Source organism: Amblyraja radiata, chromosome 1 (assembly GCF_010909765.2).
Source record: "Amblyraja radiata isolate CabotCenter1 chromosome 1, sAmbRad1.1.pri, whole genome shotgun sequence".
Classification (NCBI taxonomy): Eukaryota; Metazoa; Chordata; class Chondrichthyes; order Rajiformes; family Rajidae; genus Amblyraja; species Amblyraja radiata.
The window spans coordinates 129,269,132-129,296,890 of NC_045956.1; positions in this window are offsets into that span (position 1 = coordinate 129,269,132).

Genomic DNA, 27,759 nt, shown 5'->3' on the forward strand with positions numbered 1-27,759 from the left:
TATTTAGTAGTGTAATAAATTACTGAGTGAATCAAAACTGTAATCTGAATCCAGTGATTTATCGAACTCAACAGTTACAAATCTGTTCGAGGCGTTGTGAAGTTTTTATCCATTCTAAGGGATCGGATGTTTGAAGTTCATCATTTTTAATTTACTGAGGGAATTTTGAGAGGCGTGCTCTTGGTCACCTCCAACTTGATTCCCAGATTGTGGCACAGCTGGCAGAGCTGCTGTCTCACAGTGCTGGAGACCTGAGATTTATCTTGACATCATCATATAGCTGAGACTACGATTTCCACCCAGATCCCAAAGACTTGCAGGTTGATAAGTTGATCTGCATCTGTAACTTGCCCCTACTGTGAGGAAGTGGATGCAAAAGTGAGTTAATAAAGAATGGGTGATCGAAGTGGACTCAATGGGGCAAAGGGACCATTTCAATGCTGTATCTTTCAATTAATCATTGGATGTAATTACATAAATGCTGAAACATAGACACTGGCTGGAAGAACCACGAATGCCATAAACTGCTCGATTTGGACCTAACCTCGAAACAAGATGTTAAGAGGAGGCCAACAGAACACAGGGTTGCACTGGCCATGATTGAGGCTACATTACCTTAATGGTCTCCAAACAGTTCAATTTATGACACATTTAAGTATTCTCATGAGGAATAATTGTGTATTAACCTGAATTTAAAATAAATAAAACAAACCTGTCCTTTAAGATCTCAAAAATAGCTTCTATCACAATCTTTTAACCTACTGAACAATTTCAAAACCTTTTTATAACTCTACTTGACCATTCAAGTGGCTTTTATGAATGATTTACATAGCACATTAGCCATTATGGAAGAAGAGTTATGTGATTTGAATATCAAGGATTGTATTAGCATTAGACAGGCGTGCAAGTGCACTCTACACCAAATCCACCCTGTGCTGTAAAGATTTGTTTTGTCCTTCCTATATTTGAGCTGCTAACTTACAGGTGATTTTTGACTTTGCCTGTCTGATTAGATCATACCTACAATGAATCAAATACAGTGCTGGCAGAGCACATTTGAATATTGATGTTTCTATCACAGTGTGTGGTTTGATTTCTGCGTGCAATCAGGATACAGGCACCTCTCCTCCTTGGTCATGAATAACAGCAACAGGAAGAAATTCATTTTCCCAAAAATAGGGATAATTTATTAGAAGATTCAATCTTGGGTGTACTATATCTAAGAACAGTTTATTCACACATTCTAATTGATGATGTAAGGATTGGCCCCAATTATGGGAGGCAGCCAATATCATCAAAGACCCACACCACCCTGGGCACACTCTCATTTCACTCTTACCATGTATAGGGATGTGAAAACCCTGACCTTCAATCCCGAATAACCATCAGGTTCTTGAACGTTATACAACACTGCGAGTAAGAATTTAATTGTTCCATTTTCAGTACATATGACAATTAAACTCTCTTGGCTCAACACTAACCTCAACTATGTGCTTCTATGGCCTTTGGTTACATAAAGGACTTTGTGTTTACAGGCCTGTTAAGTTGCCGCAAGTCAAACTTTCATTGATGCATTGTCGGTACATATGACAATGAAACACATTTAACTCTTGATTTGACTGCTAATGGAAGTAGAAAAGCCTGAGAGAGGGGAGAAAAATGTATATATTTTACAGACGGCTGCAATGAAATGACATTCACCATTCACTACCAAGAAAAGATTTTGAGTGGAGATATTAATGCCATTCTGTATCCTGATTGGAACTGAATCCTCTTCATGGAACCTGTGACATGAATGAGCAGGTCAAACAACATTCAGTATTACAACTGCGCATGCCCAGGTCATGGGTCATTCGGGAAAAACATTCACGCCGGCTGAGCTACTGTGTGCATACGGACCTGCGTTTCATACGTATTTTCCAGTTTTGCTTCTTCGAGGTAAGAAAATACTGCTTTCAAAACTATTAACTGGGTGTATTTATGGTTCATTTGTTCAAAACGACGAAGATTTTGATGGTTTTATTGCTTTATGCTTCGGTGAGTGAGCGCGATCGTGACGATGAATAACAACCATTTGTTATTGATTTTGTTTGGGGGGGGGAGAAGGAAATGAAATGTATGATTTCTAAAACCATCATTAGATAATATGAAAAGTATTTGTGGGGTTTTCACCTCTTACAAAACTAGTCCACGGCCAGTTTGTTGACTTCCGAATGAGTTCTGCATGTACATGACTTCAGTGAAGTAGCTGGCTGGTTAGCCTCATCATAACTGGCAAGATGATTTTTCTCCACCTTTCAAGAGCTCCTTGTATTGATCAGCATGTCGACGTTTTTCTTCACCAGAAGTCGGTAGCATGGGCTTCTTCATGTACGATGCAACGTACACAAGAGCAGCAAGTTCGTCTTTTCGACACGTCTTTTTTAACCACCACAGCCATTTGAAAAAATGCTTCAAAGCTTTGAATTTCCATTGCAGAAAATCACCCAGTGTCATATCATCGTCATTTGGGTCAGCCATAACCAATATAAGATTCAAAGAAGATGAAGACGAAGACCGAACATGTACTCACAGTTCGTATGGAGCTGTGTACGCTTAAAAAAAAATCCTGAATGACCTTTGACAATTCCCATGATTCCTCGAGATACCGAACTCATTGATTGAACAGAAAAGAAATCTCTAATCTTCATTGAATTCTGAAGATATAAGACCCCTACTCAGTAAATTAAATATCTAGTCCAAGGGAAGTAATTGGGAAAGAGTTATGACTTTAAAAACACAATTCATGTCATCATTTATTTTTTAAGTACCAGGTAAGTACTACGATTTCATATCATAACATAGATTTCAGTACTGATTCTATATGTGAGATAACCAATATAGCACAGTGCAAGAAACTTAAGGGCCTGGCCCACCAGCATGCGATAGCATGCGTCTAGCGCGACCAAACGTGGTCGCTGGAGGCGTACGGACTCGCGGGGCCGGTCCCGCTTCGATCAGCGGAGGCTGGTGCGGGGCTGGTCCCGACATAATCTTGCACTGTCCGAAAATCCCACGCGACAACGGCATGTCGGCCCGCAGCCGCATTGAGGCCGTACACAGCGCCTCGATGGGCGTATGCAGCGTCTGGACGTCGTACGCAGCGTATTGACGTCGTATGCAGGATCCTGACGGCGTACACCTAGCGCGTGGCGTTGCGCAATGACGTCACCGTCAGGCGTGCCGTTGCGTGATGACGTCACCGCCCGACGCCGTGCGACACCCAAATTCAGTCGGCCCGCATCCTGCCCAGCTGATTGGTGAGTATGATGTCGGGACCAGCCCCACACAACTCCATACACCCCCGCGGTTCGAATTGGGACCGGCCCCGCGAGGCTCCACGCCTCAAGCGACCACGTTTGGTCGCGCTAGATGCATGCAATCGCAAGCTGGTGGGACAGGCCCTTAAAGTACACAAGAATTTATGAAATAGGAGCGAGAGTAGGCTCCTCAGTATTCAACAAGATCAAGGGTGATTTTCAACTTCAACTGCACTTTCCAGCATGATCCACAATTCTTTTGATATTTCTAATTTCGACTTTAATTTAGAGATACAGGCCCTTTGGCCCACCGCGTCCGTGCTGTCCAGTGACCATCCCCATACACCAGCACTTTCAAACCGGTGCATCCTGAGAAAACCCTGGCGGTCACTGGGAGAACATAGAAAATCCGGACGGAGGATTCCATTCAAGGACATCCAAGATGTCCTCTTCCTTTAGTAAACATGGTTTCTCCCCTTCTTTTGTAGACAGATCACCTGTGTCTTCTCTGTGTCCAAAAGTTCTCTAACTTCCCCTCCCCCCGATGGAACAAGGACCTGTGGTCCTCACCTTTCACCCCCTCAGCCTCTGCATGCAATAGATAAATCTCTGACATATCCGTCATCTCCAGCATGATACTACCACCAATCACATCTCCCCATCCCCACTCCATTCCGCCTTTGGCATGACCACACCCTCTGCAACTACTTGCATCACTCATCAATTTCTATCAACACCATCCCTTCCCCGTGTACTTACCCCCACAACCAAAGGAAATGCAACACCTGTCCCTGTACCTCCTCCCTCACCTCCATCCAAGGACCACAGTGGTCCTTCCAGCTGAGATGGAAGTCTTAGGCCTTTGCTCAATCATCTCAATCATCTTCCTAATAAAGCCCACCTTTCCTCTATCCATCTATTACTTGCATGGCTTTACCATGCCCCTCCTCTCCTATAGCATTTCCCCCCCACCCCCATCACCACAATCAATCTGAAGAAGAGACCCGACCAGAAATATCACCTATCCATGTTCATCAGAGATGCTGCCTGGCCCGCTGAGTTACTCCAGCACTTTGTGTGCGTTTTTTTTAACCAATAATTTGGAAGTTACTTTTGAATTTTTTCCATTATAGTACTGAGCATTAAAACCCTTACTTTTACACTCAATGCAAAATCAGTCAAATCACAATTACTCTACTATACCAACAGAATCATTCAACAAACTAATAATCACTTCCTGAGAGTTAGGCAATGTTATTTCCTTATGACCTAGAAGGAGGCTATTTGGCACTCTCAGATCAATCTGATCTGTCCCATTCCCCCAGTAACATATTCTCATTTAGATGACGGTATGTTGGTGGATGTTGGCTCAGATCATTCGATTAAGGTATGGCAGTGGATGTTGTCTACATTCATTTTTAATAAGGCATTTGATAAAGACCCCATGATGGGCTGATCCAAATGAATAAAATGCACAGGATTAACAGTGACTTGATCATATGGATGCAGATCTGGCTTACTGTTAGAAGACAGATGGTTGTGGTAGAAGGACAATATTCAAGTTGGAGTTCTGTGACCGGTGAGGTTACGCAGGGATCTTGCTGGGACTTCTGTCGTCTGTGTACCATATAAATAACTTGGATGAAAATGTTGATGGGTTGGTTAGCAAGTTTGCAGATGATACCAAGATTGCTGGAGTTTCAAACTCTGAGGAAAGCTGTCAAAAAATGCAGCATTGATATAGATCAGCTACAGAAATGGGCAGAGAAATGGCAGATGGAGTTTGATTTAAGCAAGTGTGATGTTGCACTTTGGCAAGTCGAATGTAAGGGAAAGATATACAGTTAGTGGCAAGATGCTTAATGGACAGGGATTTTACGATCCAAGTCCATAGCTCCCTAAAAGTGCAACACAAGTAGATAGAGTAGTAAAGAAGACATATGGGATGCTTGCCGTTATTCATCAGGATAGATGATGCATCTTTATAGGACTTTGATTGGGCTGCATTTGGAATATTGCATATAGTTTTGGTTTCCCCATTATAGGAAAGATGTGGAGGCTTTGAAAAAAGTGCATAAGAGGTTTCACAGAATGCTGCCTGGCTAGGAGAATATTAGATAGGTTGGACAAACTGAGTTTGTGTTCTTGGGAGCTCCGGAGGCTGAGGGGAGATCTGACAGAAGTACAGTATATCAAATTATGAGAGGCATATAAAGGTTAGGCAGTTGGTTAGGGAGATTCCCAAAGTTAGGAAATCTTTTTCCCAGAATGGAAATGTCAAAGACTAGAGGGCTTCAAAATAAGTTGAAAGGGAAAGAAGATGTGCGGGACAAACCTTTTTACACAGAGGGTGGTGGTGCGTGGAATGTGCAGCTGGGAATGGTTGTGGGGCTTGTGGAGGTGATTAAGAAGCTTTTTGTTAAGCACACGATATGCAGCAAGTGGAGAGTTATGGCTCATGTTCAGGCTGATTAGATTAGTTCATTTTGACATCTTGATAGCACAGACATTGTGGGGTGAAGGTTCTTGTGGTGCATTTTTCTATGTTTACTTCTCTATGTTCTATGTCCATTAACTCCCCCCTGATTCCCCGATCACACATCTACATTAGGGATAATTAATCTACTAAACATATATCATTTGGATATGGGAGGAAACCATGGATATCCAGGGGAAATCCATAAGATGCCAGGGAGAATATACAAACTATACAAAAGGCACTAAAGATCAGGATCAAACGTAGGTCTCTGTACCTAGATACTTGTGACAATAAAGTACTATTGAACTTTTGAACCAATGAGCTGCAGTGACATCTCAATGGATAGAAATATCTGATGCATAGAGGCATGGAGAATTAAATAGATGACTTGGTAAATATTATTGTATCACTTCACTCGGAGCTGTAAACCTGACCATGAAACCTTTGCTTTCTTGGCTTCTTTCTGCATTTTGATTGTTGAACAGTGGGTCAATTCATGAAAAGCCTCTTAATTGCAGCAATATACTTTTTGGGCACCATATTATTACCCAGGTGTATTCAGTTTCAATAGTTTTTAATTGATTCTGAATGTCCGAGGCATTTAAAAACTCAAAAGACTTCCTCAGCAGAAGGCTGGCAGTAGGATTTGCTGACTGCCAAAGCTCTCAAGTCTGTTTTAGGCTTGGGGTCTTCTCAATAAGTAAGTAAATAAGTAAGTAAGTAAGTTAGTTTATTGGCCAAGTATTCACATACAAGGAATTTGCCTTGGTGCTCCGCCCACAAGTAACAACATGATATACAGTGACAGTTACAAATGGCTCAGAAAACACTAAACATTAATGATAATAAAACATTTATGATAAAACACCATTGATCAAGCATGTGAACCAACAAAATACCAGATCAAACGGAGGCTACAGATTTTGGCTGTTGAGTAGATCAACTACTCATGGATAAAAACTATTTTTACGTCTGGCTGTGGCAGCTTTGATAGTCCGGTGTCGCCTTCCAGAGGGAAGTGATTCAAAGAGTTTGTGGGCAGGGTCAGAGATAATCTTGCCCACTCCCTTCCTGGCCCTTGAAATGTACAGTTCATCAATGGAGGGAAGGTTGCAGCCAATAACCTTCTCTGCTGATCGGACGATTCGCTGCAGCCTCCAGGTGTCATGCTTGGTGGCTGAGCCAAACCAGACCATGATGGAGAAGGTGAGAACAGACTACGATGGCCGTGTAGAATTGGACCATCATTACCTGTGGCAGATTGTGCTTCCTCAGCTGCCGTAGGAAGTACATCTGTTGTGCCTTTTTGGCTGTGGAGTCGATGGTAGCCCCCTACTTGAGGTCCTTGGAGATGATGGTTCCCAGGAACTTAAAAGTCTCCACAGATGTAACTGTGGTGTTGTTGATGGTGAGTGGGGCGAGGGGAGGGGGAGCTCTCCTAAAGTCTACAATCAATTCCACTGTCTTAAGAGCATTGAGCTCCAGGTTGTTGCGGCGGCACCAGGACGCCAGCTGTGACACTTCCTGTCTGTAGGCAGATTCCTGCTGATCCTGGATCAGTCCAATCAGGATTGTGTCATCCACAAACTTGAGAAGCTTGACAGAGGTGTCTGTGGAGGTGCAGTCGTTGGTGTAGAGGAGAGGAGAGGAGAGAGTACGCAGCCTTGCGGTGCTCCTATGCTGAGCTTTTGCTGGTCCGAGGTGTGCTTTCCCAGCCTCACATGCTGCTTCCTGTCTGTCAGGAAGCTGGTGATCCACCGACAGAGGGGTTCAGGCACAGTCAACTCGGAAAGTTTGGAGTGTAGTATGGTGTTGAATGCAGAGCTAAAATCATCAAATAGGATCCTCGCATAGGTCTCCAGGCGGTCTAGGTGCTGTAGGATGAAGTGCAGGCCCAGGTTGACTGCATCATCCACAGATCTATTGGCCCGTTATGCAAACTGCAGAGGGTCCAGCAGGGAGTTTGTGATATTTTTCAGCTTGGCCAGCACAAGCCTTTCGAGTGTCACCATGACTACAGAGGTCAGGGCGATAGACCTGTAGTCACTAAGACAAGTAATCCTTGCCTTTTTGGGTACAAGGACAATAGTGGAGACTTTGAAGCAGGCAGGGACAGTACATGTTTGCAGGGACTGGTTAAAAATGTCTGTAAAGAGCTTAAGAGTAGAGGGGGAAACATTGTCAGGTCCTGGAGATTTCCTGCTCTTTTTCCCTCTGAAAAGCCTCTCCTCCTCCTCTATTTTAATGTTAATATTGGATAAATGATGTTGTGCAGCACATAGGGTGTGGGTGATTGGGTGTGAAGTGGTAATTGGAGGGGGTAGGTGTAGAAAGGCCCAGTCTTTGCAGACTGAGGTTGGGCTGTGAGTGGGTGTGAAGTGTTGGTTGGGGTGGGAAATGGTCCAGTCTTTTCATACTGCAGTCTTGCCTTAAGTAGGTGTGAAGTGGTGAATGGGAAGGACAGGGAGGGGGGGAGGGGGTACCAGGGTTATGTTTCTGAATTTCAAACCTGCAGTAAAACTCATTCAGGTCGTTGGTCAGCTGACGATTGTCCAAAGAGCGGGGGGCTTTCCTCTTGTAGCTGGTAATTTTTTGCAAGCCCTTCCTAACTGAAGAAGAGTCACTAGCTGAGAACTTGCTCCTCAACTTCTCAGAGTACCTTTCCTTGGCAGCTCTGATTTCTCTTCTCAGCTTGTACTCGGCCTGCCTGTAGAGGTCTGCATTCCCGCTCCTGTAGGCCTCCTCTTTAGACCGTCAGAGCTGTCTGAGTTCTGCAGTGAACCAGGGCTTGTTGTTGTTGAACCATGTCCGGGTCTTAGTTGGAATGCCACTGGAAATCCTCTTTTCATTGCTGAAGCCACCCTATTGGAGCTCAGCTGGGATAATTCAGGCCACCAAGATTGGCCCTTTGGTTTCAGGTCAGTTAAGAATAGGGGTGGAGGGGTTGTGATGGGATTGGGGTGGTGATGTTGGGCTGCAATGGCAGAAGAAATTATGGATCATAAAGATCTGGAGTAATAGGGGAGAAAGTTACCTTTAGTATGAGCAGTTAGCTGCAGCTAAAAATACCATAGCAATGACAATGAATGTATGAAAAGGTATTATATGAAATAAAGTCAAGGGAGTTCAGCTGATTTCTGCCCAATCAAAAATATGATGGAAAAATTGCCTGGTTTCCATGCGATTATGCATTTCTTGGTATGCAACTTTCTATAATGTACTGCACTCTTCCAAAGTCATACATCCAGTTGTAATGTCAAGAAAAATCACATTTTAAATTATTGGTATGTAAAGAAAGTATTTTTTTACTGAACACACCATTGCAGTGACTGTCAATGAAGGTCTTGCATATCAAAGTGTTGGGCTCCAGAACAGGTTCCATAAGTAGGATCTTCAATCCTTAAGGGAAAAGGTGACAAGGTGATAACTAGCTAATAGATGTCCGAATTCCTGCTGAAATTTAAACCTACATATTTCACATGCGTATAGTTACTAATTATAGTAATAACGTCTAAGTTTGAATTTTTTTTTAGTTTTGTTTAGTTATACATTTTAGGGCTTTTTTTTCTCTTCTACCCTGAATATTTCTACCCTGAATGTGCAGGATAATTGCCTATTCCCAGGATAATACTATTGCAATGAGAGGGGCCTGAAAACACTCCAGCTCTCTAGTCATCCTGTCAACAATGTCCCTGAGGAATCCAGCGAGCTGCAGTGACATCATGAGCAAATGGAGCTGGAATACATTTCACTTTGCATTTTTTCATAACCTGAAAACATTTTTTTTTCTGCCTTTGTGCTTGCTAAATGCTTTGAACACCAAGGCTTGACATGCAAACATAAAATGCCAGAAACACTCAGCAGGTCAGGTGTCATCCATAGAGTGGACAAACTTTAATGTTTGAGAAAAAAAAGTTCCTTGGCAGAAAGTTACAGGCAGATAGGATTTAAAAAAATAGAAGAATGGGGGGATGTTTTAGGGAAAATAATAAAATATGCACATGTGCGCAATGTTCACACAAACCTAAACATTGTAGAAGTAGGAGCTTCAAGTAAGAGGGAATTGCAAGCACACCTGAATAAATTTAAGGTATATATCTGTGGGGTATGATAAGTAAGGTTGGCAAGCTGCAGGCACAAATTGTTACATGATATTATGAAGTTTTATTAGTAACAGAGAGAAACATTGTACTGGCAGTCCTTATTTTCCAATATTCCTCATGTGAGATAATGGAACAAGAGGCCAGGTGGACGGAATGTAGTGTCTCTGTTTCTGAAGTTCTCCAAAGAGGAGAGGGAATTAAGCCCAGCAACAAATTCCACTTACACTAACAATAATGTTGATTTTTGATGTGGGCTCGGGCACAGATCATAATTTCAAAGACCGAAGTGATAAACATAATCAAGTTTGAGGGATATAGTAACATTCAACAAGAGGACAAAATCAAATTAAAGACATTTTAAGGCAGGTGATAGATTCAATTTGATAGATTAAATGCACAGAATTGTTAATAATATGCTTTGGAATAATATGTGAAGGAATATCTATATATATTATATATAAAAACATTTCAGTGGCTTCAGAAACAGAGAAACTACATTTTGTTTGCACACTGATCTTTGAAAGTGTTGAGGCAAGGAAGTTGCAGAAGTCATTTGAGATCATTTACTTTTTAGATATACTAATAGTGCACTTAAGCAAGGAAATAAGATCATGTGTGATAGGAGTAGAATTAGGCCATTCAGCCCAACTAGTCTACTCCACCGTTCAATCATGGCTGACCTATCTCTCCCTCCTAACACCTTTATAAAACACTGGTTACACTGCATCTGGACATTTCATTCCAAGGCTGCAGGTAAATGTAGATGAGATGATTAGTAAGTTGCAGGTGACACCAATATTGGTAGAGTTGCAGACTTTGCGAAAAGCTGGTAAAATATACAGTAGGTTATGTCAACTGCAGAAAAAGGTGGTAAAAAAAGCAGATGGAGTTTAATCCTAGCAAGTGAGAGGTATTGCACTTTGGGAGTTTGAATGTAAAGAGAAAGTATACAGTTAATGGCAAGACCCTAAACAGCACTGATGTACAGAGGGTTCTTGGGGTCCAAGTCCAGAGCTCCCTGAAAGTAGAAACATAAATAGATAGAGTTGTAAACAAATTGTAGGTAAGGTTTGCTACAGTTGTACATGATATTAGCAAGGCCATTGTGAACATTATGCACATTTTTGCTTCCCTTTCCAAGAAATTATTTTGTGACATTTGAGGAAAACACACCAGGCTATTTTCTGGCATGAACAGATTGTTCTATCAAGAAAGATAAAGAAGGAATATGGCATACTTGCCTCATTGGTTGGGGCAAGAGTCAAGAAGTCATGATGCAGCTTAAAAGGACTTTGCTGAAATCGTATTTGGAGCTTTGTGTGTAGTTTGCACTTTACTTTTGACTTTAAAGATACAGCATGGAAACAGGCTCTTCGACCCATCGTGTCTGCCCCAACCATCGATCACCCCGCACACTAGCACTATCCTACACACGAGGGACAATTTACAATTTACAGAAGCAATAACTGTAAATATGCAAATTACACAGTCTGGAGTTAATCTTTATTCATCTTTAATCTGTAGTTCAAGTTCAAGTGAGTTTATTGTCATGTGTCCCTGTATAGGACAATGAAATTCTTGCTTTGCTTAAGCACACAGAAAATAGTAGGCATTTACTACAAAACAGATAAATGTGTCCATATACCATGATATAAATATATACACACATGAATAAATAAACTGGTAGTGCAAATAACAGAAAGTGGTTGCTAATAATCAGAGTTTTGTCCGAGCCAGGTTTAATAGCCTGATGGCTGAGGGGAAGTAGCTATTCCTGAACCTGGTTGTTGCAGTCTTCAGGCTCCTGTACCTTCTAACTGAAGGTAGCAGGGAGATGAGTGTGTGGCCAGGATGGTGTGGGTCTTTGATGATACTGCCAGCCTTTTTGAGGCAGCGACTGCGATAAATCCCCTCGATGGAAGGAAGGTCAGAGCCGATGATGGACTGGGCAGTGTTTACTACTTTTTGTAGTCTTTTCTTCTCCAGGGCGCTCAAATTGCCGAACCAAGCCACGATGCAACCAGTCAGCATGCTCTCGACTGTTCACCTGTAGAAGTTAGAGAGAGTCTTCCTTGACAATCCGACTCTCCGTAATCTTCTCAGGAAGTAGTGGCGCTGATGAGCTTTTTTGATAATTGCGTTAGTGTTCTCGGACCAGGAAAGATCTTCAGAGATGTGCATGCCCAGGAATTTGAAGTTCTTGACCCTTTCAACCATCGACCCGTTGATATAAATGGGGCTGTGGGTCCCCCTCCTACTCCTTCCAAAGTCCACAATCAGTTCCTTGGTTTTGCTGGTGTTGAGGGCCAGGTTATTGCGCTGGCACCATATGGACAGTTGCTCGATCTCTCTTCTGTACTCTGACTCATCCCCATCAGTGATACGCCCCACAATAGTGGTGTCGTCAGCAAACTTGATGATGGAGTTCACACTGTGGTTCGCTACGCAGTCATGGGTATAGAGTGAGTACAGCAGGGGGCTGAGCACGCAGCCTTGAGGTGCTCCCGTGCTGATTGTTATTGAGGCTGACACATTTCCACCAATACGAACAGACTGTGGTCTGTGGACGAGGAAGTCGAGGATCCAGTTGCAGAGGGATGCGCAGAGACCCAGTTCTGCGAGTTTGGTAACCAGTTTGGAGGGGATGATTGTGTTAAATGCCGAGCTGTAATCAATGAATAACAGCCTGACATATGAGTTTTTGTTGTCCAAGTGGTCCAGTGCGGAGTGGTGGGCCAGCGAGATCGCATCCACCGTTGATCTGTTGTGGCGGTACGCGAACTGCAGTGGGTCCAGGTTTTTGTCGATGTAAGAGTTGATTTGCTCCATGATCAACCTCTCAAAGCACTTCATCACCACCGGCGTTAGTGCCACTGGTCGATAGTCATTGAGGCACGTCACCTTACTCTTCTTGGGCACCGGTATAATTGATGCCCTTTTAAAGCAGGTGGGGACATCAGACCTCAGAAGTGAGAGGTTGAAAATGTCCGTAAAAACTCCCGCCAGTTGGTCCGCACAGGTTTTTAGAACACGGCCGGGTATACCATCAGGTCCAGGCGCTTTTCGGGGGTTCACCCCTCTGAAGGATTTCCTGACATCGGCCTCTGTGACTGAGACTGAAATGCCATCACAGCGAATGGGGGATCGGGAAGGCACATCAGTATTCTCCCTGTCAAAGCGTGCGTAAAACGCATTGAGCTCGTCAGGGAGTGATGTTACACCGGCATTCGAGCTGCCTCCTGGTTTTGCCTTGTAGGAGGTGTACACATATTATAGCGGTACAGCAGGTCGTTAGTTGTTAGTTCATCGTTGCCGCTTCCAAGACTGACCAGTGTAGGAAGTGGGTGTAAGTATGAATCATACAGTAAGGTGGGGTTAGTGATGCTATTTCTACTATGATTGGTTCACATGCAATAACCAATCTACATCCTTCCCCGTAAAGAGCGAATATAGTTAAACAGACATGCGACTTCAGAATTTAAACATACTCGTCGTACCTGTCAGGCGGTCTACTAATGCGGCCCGAACGCATGCGGACCAACCACTCTCCCTCCGCGCCAGAAAAATGAGTGGGAGAGGGAGGCAGTGAACCTGGAAGTGAGAAAGCAGCAGTGGACACTTGTGGTTACCGATAGGGAGAGGTAGTGTTGTTGTTAGTCATAGCCGCCGGTCGCGGTGGAGAACGGGACATGCTGGGACTAGTGGTGGCCACGGCAGCAAACGGCTGGAACAATAAAGGTGGAGCAAAAGGATCGGCTGGTGGAGGACGTGGTTCCTTCACAGCCAGCAGGTGTTGGCGGCTCCGCCAGTACAGGGCGCCATTGACGTTGACAAGGTTGGATCGGGGTTCCTTGGATGAGCCAACAACGCAACCAAGACGGGAATGTCCCATAGTAGTTTGCAAACGGACGACTTGGCCCATTTTCATCGGTTTGCTGGACTTGTCATGTGATCGTTTCTGGATGTCGTGTTTCTCCTGGATGCGCTTCTGGATCGCGGCTGGCTTCAGCACCTGTGGCACCAGCTTCAGCTGAGTGATTGGTATCGGTGGTCTCATCATTCTGGACATCAGGCGTTGGGCTGGTGAGCCCAGGACCCCGTCTCTAGCTATGTTTCTGATGTTTAAAAGGTCGAGGTACACATCCGACTTGGCTAGGTGGGCCCATTCCATTAGTCGTTTTGCGCTTCTGACGGCCCGTTCAGTGAGCCCGTTACTTTGAGGGTATTCGGGGCTGCTCGTGATGTGGTGGAAGCTCCATCAGTTGGCAAAGTATTTGAATGCGTGACTGGTAAATTGTCTTCCGTTGTCGGTTTGCAGACGGACAGGTGCGCCGAATGTGGAGAAGTGTTTGTAGCTTTTGAATGACCATTTTTGATGTGATAGAAGTCAGTAAATCAAGTTCAAACAAGTTAGAGTAGGAGTTGACCAGGACTAGATAATGTTTACCGTGCCATTCAAAAATGTCTGCTGCCACCGACGTCCAAGGCAGTGCTGGTGGAGGTTGGAGCAGGGTGGAGCAGGGGCTGTCTCTGTTGGTGTGGCGCCAGGCTGTTGCAGATGGGGCAGGAGGCGATCCTGTCCCGTTTGTACTTGGCCATGCCAGGCCAGTGGAACATGTTCTGTGCCTGGGCCAACGTGGCATTGGTACCTGGGTGAACGTTGTGTGCCTCTTTGTAGTATTCGTCTCGTAGGGATGAAGGGATCACGACTTTGTGGCCCTTAACTATGACACGGTCCTGTATTACCAGTTCATCACGGACTAAGAAGAACGGCTACACCTCCAGTGGTGTGCAGGATTGCCAGTCTGGCCATCTCCTCTTTTGATTATGGATGAGAGTAGCTGGAGAGTGCCATCGGCAGCTGTTTGTTTGGCTAGACGGCGCAAGCGTTCCGTGGGAACGAAGTCGATCTTGAGAACTGTAAACTCGTCCCGTTCGTAGGCGTGTCGTTCGCTGGATGCACGTGGTGCACGAGAGAGGGTGTCAGCAACGAGCATGTCTTTATCTTTCTTGTAAACGATTTTGAAGTCGAACCGCTGGAGTTGCATCATCATATGCTGCAGTCGTGCAGGTGCTGTGTGTATAGGTTCATTAAGGATGGTTACAAGAGGCTGGCGGTCTGTTTCGACCGTAAAAGTGTTCCCAAAGATGAAGTCCTTGAACTTTGAACAAGCGAAGACCACGGCTCGCAGCTCTTTCTCGATGTCCGTCATGGTGCGGGAGGCATAAGATAACCATATAACCATATAACAATTACAGCACGGAAACAGGCCATCTCGACCCTTCTAGTCCGTGCCGAACACATAATCTCCCCTAGTCCCATATACCTGCGCTCAGACCATAACCCTCCATTCCTTTCCCATCCATATAACTATCCAATTTATTTTTAAATGATAAAAACGAACCTGCCTCCACCACCTTCACTGGAAGCTCATTCCACACAGCTACCACTCTCTGAGTAAAGAAGTTTCCCCTCATGTTACCCCTAAACTTCAGTCCCTTAATTCTCGTCATGTCCCCTTGTTTGAATCTTCCCTACTCTCAGTGGGAAAAGCTTTTCCACGTCAACTCTGTCTATCCCTCTCATCATTTTAAAAACCTCTATCAAGTCCCCCCTTAACCTTCTGCGCTCCAAAGAATAAAGCCCTAACTTGTTCAACCTTTCTCTGTAACTTAGTTGCTGAAACCCAGGCAACATTCTAGTAAATCTCCTCTGTACTCTCTCTATTTTGTTGACATCCTTCCTATAATTAGGCGACCAAAATTGTACACCATACTCCAGAATTGGCCTCACCAATGCCTTGTACAATTTTAACATTACATCCCAACTTCTATACTCAATGCTCTGATTTATAAAGGCCAGCACACCAAAAGCTTTCTTTACCACCCTATCTACATGAGATTCCACTTTCAGGGAACTGTGCACAGTTATTCCCAGATCCCTCTGTTCACCTACATTCTTCAATTCCCTACCATTTACCATGTACGTCCTATTTTGATTTGTCCTGCCAAGATGTAGCACCTCACACTTATCAGCATTAAACTCCATCTGCCATCTTTCAGCCCATTCTTCCAACTGGCATAAATCTCTCTGTAGACTTTGAAACTCTACTTCATTACCCGCAACCCCACCTATCTTAGTATCATCTGCATACTTACTAATCCAATTTACCACGCCATCGTCCAGATCATTGATGTACATGACAAACAACAGTGGACCCAACACCTACCTGATCTCCCGGTGGCTCAGCACTTCAACTCCCCCTCCCATTCCCAATCCGACCTCTCTGTCCTGGGTCTCCTCCATTGCCAGAGTGAGCAACAGCGGAAATTGGAGGAACAGCACCTCATATTCCGTCTGGGGTCCTTGCGTCCTTATGGCATCAACATTGAATTCTCCCAATTTGGCTAGCCCGTGCTGTCTCCTCCCCTTCCTTCACCCTCTAGCTGTCTCCTCCCACCCTCCCATCCGCCCGCCCTCGGGCTCCTCCTCCTCCTCCCTTTTTCCTTCTTTCTTTCCCCACCCCACATCAGTCTGAAGAAGGGTTTCGGCCCGAAACGTCGCCTATTTCCTTCGCTCCATAGATGCTGCTGCACCCGCTGAGTTTCCCCAGCAATTTTATGTACCGTGGACCCAACACAGATCCCTGTGGCACCCCACTCGTCACTGGCCTCCAACCTGACAAACAACCATCCACCATTACTCTCTGGCATCTCCCATTCAGCCACTGTTGAATCCATCTTGCTACTCCACCATTAATACCCAACCATTGAACCTTCTTAACCAACCTTCCATGAGGAACCTTGTCAAAGGCCTTACTGAAGTCCATATACACAACATCCACTGCTTTACCCTCATCAATTTCCTGAGTAACATCTTCAAAAAATTCAAGAAGATTAGTTAAACATGACCTTCCAGGCACAAGGTCATGTTTAACTAATCTTCTTGAATTTTTTGAAGATACAGGCAGTACAGTCCCATCGGCAGACTTTGTAGGCAGGCTGTGCTCAGCCCGTATCGTGAGGCATCGCAGGTTACCGTTACAGGCGTGGGTTCGAATCTCACTTCTGTCCACATATAAATATGTAAATTATACAGTCTGGAGTTCAAAGTCATCTTTAATCTGTACACATAGTATAGCGGTACAGCAGTTTGTTAGTTGTTAGTTCATCGTTACCGCTTCCAAGACTGACCAGTGTAGGAAGTGGGTGTTAGCATAAAGCATACAGTAAGGTGGGGCTCATGATGCTATTTCTACTATGATTGGTTCACATGCAATAACAAATCTACAATAACCTACAAACCTTTATGTCCTTTGAGTGTGGGAGGAAACTGGAGCACCTGGAGAAAACCCAAATAGTCACAGGTAGAACATACAAACTCCATACGGACAACATCTGTAGTTAGGATCAAACTCAGGTCTCTTGCGTTGTAAGGCAGCAAATCTACAGCTGTGCCACAGTTCTGATTGCCCCATTACAGTAAGGACGTGGAAGCTTTGGAGAGGGTGCAGAAAGGATTACCAGAATTCTGTCTGGATTAGAGGGTTAGAGGGTATTAGCTACTAGGAGACATTGGACAAACTTGGATTGTTTTCTCTGGAGCGTTGGAGGCTGAGGGGAGACCTGATAGAAGAGCTGAACTTTAGAGAATTGTGATGAACCAAATGGGCCAAGTAGACCATAACATTTTGGGTGCAGTCATATTAAAGGCAAGAGGGAAAAAGAAAACTGTCTTGAGTGTAGGGCTAAAGATAACGAGCTAATATATTGACAATTGATTGCTTGTGACGTCTATTCTCAATTACAGCAGTATAAAATGACAAATATGTACCTTGCTCCCTGCTGAAATCTAGGATGTATATCAGTTCACCAGCCACACCCTTTTATAGGTGAAATTATGCTGCCTATCTGCTTCTCTTAATGCCAGGCTTTGGAATTAAAATACAGATTGGGCCTCTCACCTTGGTTTGGGACGTTGGGAGGAAGTTCCTTTATTTCTTGGCCTCCTTTTATTTTCTACTGCAAGAGATGCAGTCACCACATTGATGCATCAGGGAATAATTATACCAATGTAAAACACAAAATGAAGTAACTCAGTGGGTCAGGCAGCATCTGTGGAGGAAATGACAAGGCAGCGTTTCGGGTTAGGATTCTTCTTCAGACCCAAAATTCTAGTATCTGCAGTTCCTAGTGTCTCCAATAATTATACCTGTGCCTCCTTATTTCCTTCTAATTTCCTCCTGCATGTTCGTCCACCCTTATGCTATCTTTCCTGTAATGTATCTGCTCTGTAATTCCACCTCTCCCTGCACCAGAAAGCTTGACCCAAAAGGGATTTAAGAATCCCTTTGAATACATCCTCATGATCGCTTCCACTAGTTTCTTTGCCCTTTTCCTTTGTCCCCTGTCCGCATGAAAAAAATTCTCTAAACTGCCTTCATATACACGAGGAAGTCGAGAGAAATGTAATTGAATATGTATTATGCATAATGTTCAAGCTCAATCAATAACCGGTTATGGCAAGACACAATGAGATTTAAGGCAAAATATAATGGCATGATTGTACTAGACATCAAAATATATTTCCGATGGTTCAGTGATATATTATTGTGGTATGTTCATGTAGTACTTCTGACTTCCATTAACATTCATTTTTGCTGGATTTGTCTGGATGCTAATGGATTCGCCACCTGGGGACATTAATTGGGTGTGACATTAATGATCGTTGCCTTTTCTGCTCATTTGGTCAAAGAAAATTTCAGCCACTTAACAGAAAGATTAATAAATCTTGTTTAGTTTCAAGTAATAGCTAAATAAATGTAAATTCAGTCACTACATTGATGCATTTTCCTAACTCAATCATTTTTAAAAGACAAACATTTGTACCTGTTAGTTACATTCCAGTCTGAAACCAGACCATTTGATTGCCCTATAGACAATGACTGATGGGATGTAAATCTCTGGAACCATCTATTATTTAATTCTTCATGCTGATGTCTGCAATTATGCAAATGCTTTGATTATGTGTGCACGACAAACTGTTCAAATAGCAGGCCTGCTGGGATTGCCGCAGTTCTTAAACCAATTCAAGGTTCCTCCTCTGCATGTAGCTCTTTGAAGCAATGGAAGATCAGCTGTGGTATTTCAGTCTATCGTGCAGTAGTCACTTGTGCTATGTTTAAAATGTGGATCTCATTGATTTAGGGGATGATTTTGTTTAAAATGCTTGTTGATGTAATTTAGGGGGACTTGTCTGAAGAAGGGTCTCGACCCGAAACGGCACCCATTCCTCTCCAGAGATGCTACCTGTCTTGCTGAGTTACTCCAGCATTTTGTCTCTATCTTCGATTTAAACCAGCATCTGCAGTTCTCTCCTACACAGATAACAAGCTGGTTAATTGCAGTTATCTGACTCTGAATATTTGGAACTAGGGAAAAGATGTCTGTAGGCCCTGTTTTAGCAAAGTATATTGAGTGTTAACTGAGTGTGAGGTTGGTGCAATATTATGAGTGGTGGACCTGAGTATGGCGATGCTGTTGCTGTATATTTTAAAAGTTAGGTAACTCAATTAATGTAATATGTAACCACTGATCCTTGTGGTCAGGCTGATAGTTTCAATATGTGAGATCTGATGGAAACCACTAATGTTCTATAGACATTGCATGAGTGTTAAGTATCTGGAGGGTGAGGAACTTAGGTTTGGAGTTGATGTTGGAGTTTGATCTTTGAAAAGTGTATTGCATTGAGGTGAGGTGGAGACACTTGGCCATTTCGTTCCAGGAGGTGGCTATGTCTTTTGGCATGTATAACTAGTCTACCAAGGAGGACAAGAGAGGGTGACTACAAGTGAGGCAGATGCAGCCCTTGTACTTGTCCAATAGGAAAATTGTATTGTATTGTATTGTATTGTATTCAATTTATTGTCATTGTCTCAATTAGAGACAACGAAATGAATTTCCCTTACAGGTAGTATCATAAAAATAAATAAATAATAAATAATAAAACATATTAAAAATAAAATTGAATTTAAAAAAAGAAAAAAAAAAAAAACCTTGCAGAGGGTGACTTTAGTTGAGGCTGCAGAGAGAATGAATAAAAGAATGATCAGGACATGAGTACAGTGGCACATTCAAGTCAGGGAATGAAAAGTGATTTTGTAGTGATTGGGAAGAGTATATTTGGGTCATAAAGATCACTGGAAACACTGATCCGTGCTCCCCTTCTCTGAGCTCTGGAACTGTGAGTGTGAATCCTGAAATCAACATTACCTGGCAAGTGGCAGGACATGTCCGCAAGAGAGCAGAGGAACATGGAGAGGAAGAGGAAAGACCAAGTTAACATGAAACATATGAAACCAACAACATAGGATAAAAAAAGGTCCTCTGCTAAAAGAACATGAGCAGCCAGGGTTCAGACAGGCATATGTAAAACCAGGAATGTGATTATCTTTGTATCTGGGTCACATTAAATAAAAATGCATCATGCCAATAAGATCAGATAGTTGAATGCAAGGGTCAAACTATGAAACCTGTTTCTCTCTAACAACTTATGAGGCAGTGGTATCAGCAGAGGGCCAAAGTTGTGTCCCATTAAGATGAGCTCCGCTTGAAATGGGCTGGGACAAGTATAAAAAAAATTGTGGGGTTGGATAGTTTTGGTGAGACAACATTTAAAATTCAGAAGAGAAAGGCCAACAAGATAGTACTGAGTTGCTCAATGGGTAATGATAACTGGATTCTGTCTGGAAAAAAATCAGGCAGACAAGCATTAGAGTATTATCTACAGTTTTATGAAAGGAGAGCTTATAATGAATGAACATCAATATACATCAAGCAATTAGGAAAGCAGAGGATATGTTGGGCATTATAGTGAGAGTGCTTTGGTATTACAAAAATGAAGACTTACTGGAATTATATTGGAACAAGGTAAGAGTACACATGGAATATTGTGTACAGGTCAAGTCTCCCTCCGCAAGGAAAGATATATTTACAATAGGAGTAAAACAAAAAAATCTGCAAAGTCATTCCTAAATCAGGCTGTTTGCCTGATGAGGAGTGATTAAATATTCTCTTGAGGGTACACAAAATTGCTGGAGAAACTCAGCCGGTGCAGCAGCATCTATGGAGCGAAGGAAATAGGCAATGTTTCGGGCCGAAACCCTTCTCCAGCATTTTTGTGTACCTTCGATTTTCCAGCATCTGCAGTTCCTTCTTGAAGAAATATTTTCTTGAGTTTAGGACAATGAGATAATCTTGAGGAAAACACAAAGTGCTGGGGGAACCTAGCACTGAAACCTCATGGAACAATCATACAGGATAATATTTCCACTGGCTGGATATAGATAACTAAGTCGCAGTCGCAAAATAAATGATTCAGCAATCCAGGTCTATGATAGAAGAAATATTTTTGCCCAGAGGTAGAAAGCTCAATCATTGAGTGTATTTGGGATGGAGATTGATAATTTTTCGATATAATGCAAATTAAGGAATATAATGCAGACAAGTGCTACTGAGAGAAACTGGTCCATTTTATTATTGAAAGTGGACCAGTTGTAAAAGACCCAACTGGTTACTTATGCTTCTATTCCTTATATTATATGTTTTTGACATATAAGGTCCCTTGCTTTAATATAATTCATTCTAATATGCAGATTTCTGTCACAGTTGCTTCTTAATGGTGAGGCTTTTCCAGGAACAACAACAAACATAAGTGGTGCAATACCTCTTGAAGGTACGGTTTTTTGTCTCTCATAGGAAGAATTTTTAATATATACAGTATTGTTATTATATTAGTGCTACCACAGTATGAGCTGTCATTTATGAAAGATCTTTTGTGACAGGAAGCACAGATCTAGTCAGTGTAATACACAATTGATAGTTGGATTTTGTAAAGGGAAGATTTATTTTAAAATATTGATTGCAGAATTAGGCTGGTGATTGCAATGCAAACACAAATTGATGGCAGAATATCAAATAATTGAAGATGCCAGAAAATTAAATATAACTAGAAAATGTTGGAAATGCTCAGCAGTTCAATTAGCTTCTGTGGATAGTGAAATGGTTAACTTTTCAGGTCAATGATTTTTCATCTGAACTGAAGCATTAGCAAGTTGATAACTTCAAGGGACTTGAGTTTCATGTGGTTTTCTATTCTTCAGCTCTAAACTTCAGTGAGATGACACAAATGCAACAAATTTGAAATTTATCGAACAAGTATCAGATGTCCACAGCCGGTGACCGATCTACAGAATCTTTGTGAGGATTATATTGTTATCTGTGGCAGCTTGCTGCGTGTAATTTAGTGGTCAGGTTTCCTGCACTACCTTAAACCAAGACTTAATTTACTGCAAGTAAATTGAGATACTGTGGAGGGAAATATAACTGTGCTTCTTTCTTTTCATTTCTCATAAAACGTGTGAAAGTAATTGCTCAGAAGTGATGTTTTTCTAAAGTCCGAAGCAATAATTTCCACACTTCTACCAAGAAAGCAGGCATAATAACACGAAGAGGAAAGAGCAGAAATGCCAACAGTTCAACATTTTACACATTTTCTTGTATGTTTGTCTGACCTACAGTTGAGATTTCTGGGTTATTATTGACATCTTTGCATATTGGTGTAGCAACAGGAATAATCACTGATGGTGACTATACTTTTCTTTTCAGAATTTCTGTGAGGGCTGACAACCAAAATGAGGTAAGCATGTAACCATCAGTGACAGCCTTCAAGAGAATGGGCAGTTTCCTTCTCACAAAGAAGTACATTTTTTTCCATAGGACATCTCATTATTAGCAAAGTTCCTGCAACTGCAATTGGCAATGAGGCATATTCAGCAGGAGAGTCACCCTACCCCCATCTCTATAAACTAAATGCAAATTAGTCAAACCATTTGATGGACAGCAATGAAACTCACAGGCAGAGTGAGAAAATTGCTAAAACACATTTGTCATTTTGATGGCTCTACCAAGCTTTTGGTTAAAGCCTCAGACACACTCACTTTGGGGTTCTGTTGGGACTGAATGTGAGCCGGCAGATCCAGTGGCTTGAAGGGGGTATTTGCAGATGTGCCACTGAGTGTATCAGACAGGCAAAGGTATCTTGGGAACTGAGGGGGCTGCAGTTTGATTCCTGTGCAGATGGCCTGAAATGATTTGATGTGTTCATCTCAAACGAAAGCATTTTTAAATTAACCAACAAAGTATAATTTATTTTGTGGAAAGTTTATAAAAACAGCAGAGAACATGATTGTATGAAATATACTTTGACCGCATGTTCTTTTATCCACTAATATTATTATGCTAATAATTCTAATTATTTATCCTCCCAATTATTGTTTTTTACTCTCATTTGTGTATTTACATGAACTGCAAGAGTTTTCTTCCCCATCTCAATCCAGCTTTATCAACCAGCAAAAAGCAAACTGCTGGAAGAACTCATTGGGTCATGCAGCAAAGAGGTGACCAATGTTTCAGTTTGAGATCTTGCTGAATTCTTCCAGCAGTTTGTTTTATTGCTCCAGGTTTCAGCATCTGCAGTCTTGTGTGTTTTTATCAATCGGCATTTTAAACAACATATCATATTATAAATCTAAAATCTTCCATGGGCAAGGTGAAGTCTGACGAATGGATTTAAATGCCTGCTGCAACTAAGTATGGGTGTGTGACTTTTATTCTTTGAAGTAGGATAGAGTCTAGATACCTGATAACAGTCTAAACATCAGAAACGTTGTGGTGACCAGGTGGCATAAATCTGTCAGTATTGCAGCTTCCTGTGATGTTATTAAGGTAGCTTCAGCCTTGTTTAATGAAAAATCTTCTCTGAAATGACTCAAATGAGGACACACAAAGTATTGCGTTCAGTAATCTTTATAAAATAATGGCCGCGGTGAAAAATAACGATACGATACGATGAAACTTTATTCTTTATTCATCACCGGAGGGAAATTGGTCTGCCAACAGTCACACCACACAAGGTACACAAAAACTTGAAATTAAAAGTGCAAAAAAAAAAAAGGACCAGCGACTGTTGTCTGGCTGCCGTGTGCACAGCGCCTTCACCGGAACGAGCGAGCGAACAAACAAACAAACACAGGCCTATCCCCTGGGCAGAGGATTCTACAACGAGAATGTCCCCCCCTCCCCCCCACATCGGGTCCCCCAAGCCGGGTCCTCCATTGTTCATCACGGCGGTCCCCCCCATGCCTGTAGTCTTGTAATTTTATTATTGGAATGAAGCTGCCGCCACGTTCAGAATTCCAGGCATTGAATTTTCTGTAATTCTATTAAAACATTTACCTTTGCAAAATGCTGAATAATTGCGATCAGGTTAAGAACTCAGACTAAGATGTGAAAAATCAAAATGCATCTGAAGTCTGCAGCAAGGTCAGCTGCACTGTGTGTAATGAGTGGGAGGCTGTGCTGCAGCCATTATCTTCCCTCTGACAAGAGAGCAGCTCACTGACCTGGCACACTAACAAATGGAGAGGAAAACTCGGCGAGATGTAAATTCATGCTTTACTCACTCATGAGTACAGTGTCTCTGGGATGTGGTTTGATGACCTATAAAATAAGGTTACTTGTACGCTGAATGACAGTGAGAGTGGGGCTCCAATTAACCAACTGGTTGGGTGAAAAGAAGAATGATGATTACAGATTAATATAAAACTCTATCAGGGTGAAATAGGACTTTCAAATAGACTTCTACAAGGCCTCTGGATGGCAACTGTGAAGTACTCAATTATGTATATGACACATATTTATCTGTGAATCGTATTTTCTGCTGTATGTTCTGAAGTGAATATTTAAACCAAACTTGAACAAATATTTGGACCATTAATAAAGACAGCGGAGCAAGTTTGTTTATTTATCTTTTTATTCTGCCATCAGTAAATCAATTTTGTGCCTTTCATTTAAATTGATAATTCATTAACATAAATAATGTGATTTAATCTCTCAAATCTATTTAGCATTTATAACATAGGAATTAAATTAATTGTTACAACTTATTAAAGAAATTTCAGCGTTCCCTGGACTGAGCCTGGTTTAATTGCACAAACTGAGCTAGTAATATTGAAATTGAATGTGCAATCATCCTTTTCACATGGTGTATTGTGTGGGATAACATAAATAGTTTTGTTAATGAAAATGCCCGAGATGTGGATCAGGAGCTCTGAGTTCAAATCGGTACATCAGGACTTCTCAAGATTTGAATTGTTAATAAGAAAAAACTGGTATGAGTAAAAGCTGAGTTTCACGTTGCGAGTTGACACAAGAGGTACCCCGAGTGAAAGACTCGTGGTTGTGTACGAGATTGCAAGTGTATGATCAAGAGTTTAACCGAGTTCCCACGGGTATGACAAGTTTGCCGTTTACTTGTAATTTCTGCGATGTTCCAAGTTCGTCTCCCGAGTTACTCTTGAGCCAATCCTGATTGAAGGTTTGTTTTAATAAGCAACAGTGTTATGTTTTAATAAGATACAGTGTTAAAGAAGACCTCTCCATCCTGTGGCTTTGTTTTAAAGATAGAATTCAGCGCGGCCGCATCTATTGATGTGACCTTCAAAGGGAAAATGCGCACCATCCAGTGCCAGAGCAGTTATACTTATGATTTGTTTGAAACACACTGGTTTGATATGTTTTAATTGAATTTACTGCCATGTCTACACACTGCGGGGAGACGGGAGATTAAATCTTTGAATGTGGACGGATGTGCACATCAGATTGTTGTGAGACGGAGCTCAGGATTCGCCTCCTGTGCTGCTTTGGTGCCCAGGCGTGAGTTGAGGTGGAGAAAGATTCGGGGGGGGGGGGCGTCATTAATCTGTCTGGGGTGACATGGCTCTTGGGTTAGGCTGGGATCATTCTCTGCGGGATGATCTTAGTGCGGGAGCAAGTGTAGGAGAGGTGTACTGACTGTGTGGGCAGACACTTTGGAAGTGATTGCCCACCATTCTCAAAAGCCGCTGTGTCTCCCTGTCCCTGGGATAGCAGGGGGCGATCAAACAGCACAATACCCCCCTCCCCCTCCACGCCAACAAGAAGAGCAACGATCCCAAGGCTTTAGCGTCAGGAACAGCGGGCAGGCGACAATCACCTGCCATAACGCGAGAGAGATCATGCACTGTTGTAGGTCTCCTTTGCACGTCGGTGTTTCTGTCTTTCTCCACTCATTATTGGCCCTATCTGTCACCACCTACACCCCTCTGCTTCCCGGCCATGTGTGTGACCCCTTCCCTCCCCTCTCCAGCTCCCCGCCCATTGCATCGGGCATGGGGGCGTTGCACTGTCTTCACGTCGGCGATGCCAGCAGGTCAGTGCCAGTCGCCCCGGGGCAGTCGCTCCCTTCAGTTTCCCAGGGTGGCCAGAGACGGCATCGCCGACGTGAAGACAGTGCAAAGCCCCCGCGCCGGTGCAATGGGCGGGGAGCTGTAGGGGGGAGGGAAGGGGTCACACACATGGCCGGGAAGCAGAGGGGTGTAGGTGGGGGTGGTGACAGATAGGGCCAACAATGAGTGGAGAAAGACAGAAACACCGACGTGCAAAGGAGACCTACAACAGTGCATGACCTCTCTCGCATTATGGCAGGTGATTGTCGCTGGGAAACTGAAGGGAGCGACAATCTGCTGCTGCCTGCCCGCTGAGTTAAAGAGTTCCCACGGTAGACTCACGATACACTAAGGTAAACGCAAGGGGCCACTACATTCTTACAACTAGTTAAAATGTTTCAATTCTTAACCACAAGAGTAAAATTGACTCGTGGAAAATTTTAAACATGTTTGATTTTTTGCAAGAGTTGACAAGTTTCACGTGCACCTGCCGTTAGCGCCACGAGTCTCTAAGTTGCGTCCACGAGTTCCGTACGTAAATCGTACGTTATTACCACGAGTTTTAACTTGGGGTACCTCTTGTGTCAACTCGCAACGTGAGACTCAGCTATAAGGCAAGATGGAGATGAAATCCTTGAAAAGAAACACTGATTTGCTAATGGGCCTTCAGGAAGGAAAGCTTCTATTATTACCAAGTCTGGCTCATTTGTGATTCCAGACTCTCAACTACTTTTTGAAATGGTTTAGCAAACCATTCAGTTGTATCAAATCACAACAAAATGCTATTGCACACACTACAATGTTTCAAGTGAGTGATTCATCTTTCTCCTTCTCTTCATTGTCCAGTTGATGCCATTCTACTGTTCCACCTCCCTTACCTCAATGTACATTAACTCCTATGGCTAGATCAATCCTGAAGCTGTATTTATGGCCGTAGATTGTAAATCGCCAATGAGACTTATTTAGGAATGACTTTAACTTAAACTTCTTCAAAGATGGTTAACTTTCATCTGAACTTCTGCATGAACCAAATCTTATCTGCTATCTGCATGATTCATTACTATTGTACTTCTGCTTACAATAAGGAATAATTAAACATTTCTACATAGCAGTCGCTTGCGTTAGGCATTTGAAATGCAAAAAAAACAGAATATGCTTTTACAGGCAATACAATTACAATGTGGTTTACAATTATAGGTAGATGATCAAAGTGAAATAAAAAAGTTGTATAAGAAAAATATTTGAATATGAACATTTCAGTGGAAAAAGGGTGATCATTTGGGGAGAAAGATTATGTGAAGGGGAGATTAACGGAATGGATAGGCAGTGGACTCAGATAAATGAAAACAAGATAAATTAAGGTGGAGGTCAGTCACTAAGGATGTGTAGTGATTCAAATGAAGCAGGAATAGGTTGCACCAGAATTTGATAGGGTTTAAGAATATCTTCATGAATTAGGTTGAAATTCTACCCAGTCCTGCATCTGCTACCAAACTCCCTCAATGCAGCTTCAAAGCTGTAAATTCCATGGATCAAAAATGTCCATCTCCTCT